The following is a 5,158-nucleotide window of genomic DNA, read 5'->3' on the forward strand; positions in this document are numbered from 1 at the left end:
AAGGAGGAGAGAAGAAGGGTGGGATGTGAAGCCTAACATAATGATGAGTGTATGCTTTTTTTTTTTTTGTGGTGATTAAGAATGTGATGATGATAATTAAGGTTTTTGTTGTGGTTTAGGTTTTTTGTTTGTGTTTTTTCTTGCGGTTACCCCAGAGTTTTTGGGTTTGCAGGGATAAACAGAGGAACAGAGTGGGTGGAAGAGGTAGAGATATTATTGCTTTATTATTTGTTTGATGAAATATGGTCGACATTTCACATATTTACACACTTCAGCAACAAACAACATACTTACTTGGATGGGTATTCGTTCGTAGGCCCTCTATATAGCCTTTGTCGCTTTTGAAACGATTTCTTACCTAAAATGCCCTTACCTCTTTCTTTTCATTCTTCTGCTCCTCAAATTCTTCTCACTTTAGACCTATATGTCATTCTAACATAACTACATTTATTCCAAATTGAATATTATTTTTAATTTTTAACCTCAATTTATTTTTTCTTTTTAAATTGTTACCATCTATAACACTTCCATAGTAAAAAATTAACTAATAATTAATAAACATAATTTAGCAAAGTAATTATTATTTTTCTTTTAATTAAAGTTGAAAAAATCAATTGACTCGTCACATTTAAAATGACCAATTTAATATCCTGACGAGTTAGAGTGGGTTATGGATCACATGAACTAGCACATGTGGTATACACGGGTTTAAGAGGTTAGGTGTGAATGAAAAAATAGATTTAAGGTTAGTTCAATATAATCACTTCATTTTAAACTCTAGATATTAAAACTCAAAATTTTTATAGTCAACATCTTAGTCTCACTTAATTATCACATCACCGGTATGATAAGTGTCTTGTTTCATAAAATTTTATTCAAGTATTGACAAAAATATTAAAATTCTGATATATATACTTTTTAAATAAAATTTAAAAATAAAATCAACATAAAGTTAAAGAAAATGAACATCTAAATAAAAAATAATAGTTCATCACCCGAATTAATCTACTCACATGATACAGAAATTTGCACTAATTGAAACCTACTTAAACCGCAAGGACAAATACATGTGTGTTTAACTGGGGCAAGAGTTGAATAATTTTGTTTTTGTCCATCACTAAAAATTAAGTATTGTCCCTGTTAAAGATATAAAATAATTTTATTTTTGAAGAATTAGATGCACATTAATATGAGAGATAAATTTTTGAATGATTGTGTTTGGTTACTTACAAAAAAATCATTTGTTAGTGCTGAAAATGAAAAAATTATATTATGATCTTAAAATAAATTTAACTGCATTTTTTATTCTCTATTTTATCACACTCACAAAATAATTTCTCTATTTTAAAATGAAATTTTATGATCTATCAATTATTATATTTGTAATAATTTTGGTTTAAACCCATAATTTATACCCAAAATAATAATTTTAGCCATAAAATCGTAAATTTTTTTATTTTAAAAGTGATTATTTTTCTCTTTAAAATTGTAATTGGCACAGTGAGTCATAATTTTTGTAGTAATCAACTTTTTGGTTTTTTTTACTAATTAAACTTTTTGTTTAGTGATATAATTATTTTGACATTTTATCACTTACATTTTAATATATTTTTTATATCAATATTTATAGTATTTGATATTTCTTGTGATTTTTATAGTTGCTTCTATTAATCAAATTGGTTGAATTCATCACTTCTAAACCGATGTAAAAATTAGATGGAATTCAATTTGTAAATTGCATACTTTATTTGAGATGATTTGATAAAATTGGATTTGAGCATGCTTAAATCCAATTAAAGTTTAGCTCTATTTTCAATCATTGTATTTTTTTGGACAAAAATATATTTTAATCATTTAAGTTTACCTCAATTTTTATTTAGGTCTTTTTAAGTTTATTTTTTCGATTGGATCCATTAAGTTACATTAGTTTGTACAATTAGCCTTTAAGATAAATAAAATTATGCATGCAGTTCTTCAAGTTTAAATTTTTTTTCTAATTATTGTCATGAAATATTAAGATCTAATCGAAACATCACTATAACTTGATTGTCCAAACTATTTTGCATGTGAAGGAAGTTAAAAAAATTGATTATATAGATAAATCTTTATTGCCTTATTTTTAAGACTATACATGAATTTAAATTGCTGTAAAAAAGAATACAAAAATATATATCATTTATAAAGTTTTGATAAATATTTTCTGAATGATTAATGTAAGAGACATATTATTGCATTATTTGGTAAAATTTCAAATGATAACAAGTTTTCAATTGAAATAGTTGTTACCAAAATTAATATAAAAGAACAACGGTGTAAATATAATATAAATTAAAGGACCAAATAGAGATACAATAAACTTATAAGTCCTAAACGAAAATTAAATTAAATCTTAATAACTATAAATGTATTTTTACTTCTTTCTTATTATATATATATATATATATATATATATATATATATATATATATATAAATATATATATATTTTTATTTTTTTCTTTTTATATATATATATATATATATATATATATATATATATATATAGTTTAAATAACACTCATTCTTAAATACAGGAAGTATATATGTCGACTCTTTAACGAGTTTTTTTATGTTTTGACACTTGTCCTCTTCTTGCTATCACTACAATATTTTTTCCGGGTATAATATTGAATTCAATGCAATGGACTTGGAGTTGCATTTTCCCGTCGTGTGTTCCACTATAAAATAGAATTGTTTGTTTCCACGTGTTATTTGCTTATTTTCATTTTAATATAAATAAAAAATAAACAAGTAGTCTATTATTCATGTCTTATAATAAATAACTTTATTGATACAAGCATTTTAAATAAACGTAAAAATAAATTAAAGGAATTGTACTTTTATTATATTATTTTTATTATTACTGTTAATGTAAAGTGGGAAAACGTGAATTGAGAGTGATGTATATAATATTAATTAGATGATATAACTAAAAGAAAGTAATTAATATGACATTGAAAATGAAAAATAGTAATTTGTTTTGGGACAAATTCTTTGGAAAAATAGATCAATCTTTATGAGATGGTGAAATTAAATGATACTGGGTGTTTGTTTTGTGGATGTGAAATTCGCTTTCAAGAATAATTTAAAAAAAAAAGAATAAAAGTCCTATTTTTGGGTACTTTTTAGAAATCATGTTTGATTAATATTTGTGTTGGGTGGGACTCTACCAAAAAATAATTGGACTAGAGTGCTAAATGGATCTTAATTAACGGCCTCATAGATCCACTAGCGACGATGCATGACAACTCTATGGACTTACGTCCCAGCCAAATATAACTCCATGACAAATCTTTGTCATTTCATCGACATCACACAACAATACGAGAATTCCATGACAACAATATGAGAATTCCATGAGGGTTTCACAATTGCCTAATGAAAATCCATGTGTTTTAGAGGATGTTAAGCATTTCAAAACAAGAGTGAATTATAAAATATACATTAAAATATTGATACATTCAATAACATTACTAAGATGTTTTACCTAGAACAAAACATAAAGACTAGATGGAGAAGAGGCATAACAAATGCAATGAGTTAACCAGATGATAAATGAAAATGATGCATGAATGATATTTTATTACTTTTTCCCCTTATTTTTTCTTTACTATGTCTTCAACAAAAAGGATAAAGGAAAAAAAATAGATAAGAGAAAGGCTAATTAAATGAAAATGAAGAAGCTCAAGTTACTTACCTATTAAAGTATTACACCTAACTATACTAGGTATAACTCTACTATAGTTACTTACTAAAGAATCCAAGTTACTTTATTGATTTATACTAAGAACTACTCTAGCTACTATAAAACTATTCTACTACTCTTAACAACTCTAGTTACTGTTTTTGACTAGACTCAGACCCAATACGCAACAACCATTGGGCCTTAGCTCAATCCAGTGAAGGTCGAACTTAAGGTGTGTTATATCACCAAAATCGTTTGAGGCGCCGAATTCGCGCCATATCCATCAGGACCGTTGATCATCAATCAATCGGCTGCCTGCATTTTGCGTCGGTTTCCCTGCTTGACCAGATTTGGCATCCCTCAAGATGTGGTCAATGACAATGACACACGATTTTACGGATAAAGCTTTACGTACAATCCTTCAAGAGTTGCATGTCAAACACCATTTTGCCTCTATCAAGCACCCTCAAACTAATGGGCAAGCAGAAGTGATGATAAAGTCATACTCTGGAGACTCCATAGAAAACTAGATGACATCAAAGGAAACTTAATAGAAGTGATGTGGAACGTCCTATGGGTTTATCAAAACATGCCCCCTCACCACAATAGGAGAGTCTCCGTTCCGACTAAAATATGGTTCAAAAGTAGTAGTTTCAGTCAACACAATATGAGGAGAATGCTCAAATTCTTAAAGAGGAGTTGGAATTGCTAGATGAAGCAGGATGATTAGCCTCCTTGAATGAGGCTGCCATGAAAAGGCACATAGCTATGAGGCCCAACCGAGAGGTCATTCGCAAAAACTTTGAAGTGGGAGATCTCGTGTTACACCTGACCAGTGGCAGATCTTGCACAAAATATTGGGGAGAATGACAAATATAAACTAAATTATTATAATTAAAATTCATAAAAGTCATATAGTTTTATCAAAGGTTTAACATAACACCAATAAAAATAAAAATATAAATGTGAAAAGAGATATTTACATCAAATTAAAGTTGTGCCATTTGTTCTCCTAAAGCCTTGAAATCATCGATAGTTGAATCAAAACTAAAGTTTTTAACTATTTATTTTTCAATATAAAACACCATATTGCCAACAAGAAATTCATCCTCCATCTTGTTACGCAGTCTTGTCTTAATAATTTTCATTGCTGAAAATGATCTTTTTGTAGTAGCTAGAGAAACCAGAATAGTTAATAATATGTATTTTCCTTTGCTGTTTTTTTGAGAGCTTCACACACATAGTCGACAAGTTATTCAAATATGGATGACTAAAAAATCAGGAATAAATTGTTTCAATTGAAATCTCAAATTAACTTTCTGTTGATAATTAAAATCCAGAGGATAAAATTTGGTTACAAGAGCACATATATTGTCCATAGCATATGCTTTGTAAATATCTTTAGGAATCAAACTATTGGTTAGACTCAAAAGCT

This window comes from Cicer arietinum, chromosome 1 (assembly GCF_000331145.2).
Source record: "Cicer arietinum cultivar CDC Frontier isolate Library 1 chromosome 1, Cicar.CDCFrontier_v2.0, whole genome shotgun sequence".
NCBI lineage: Eukaryota > Viridiplantae > Streptophyta > Magnoliopsida > Fabales > Fabaceae > Cicer > Cicer arietinum.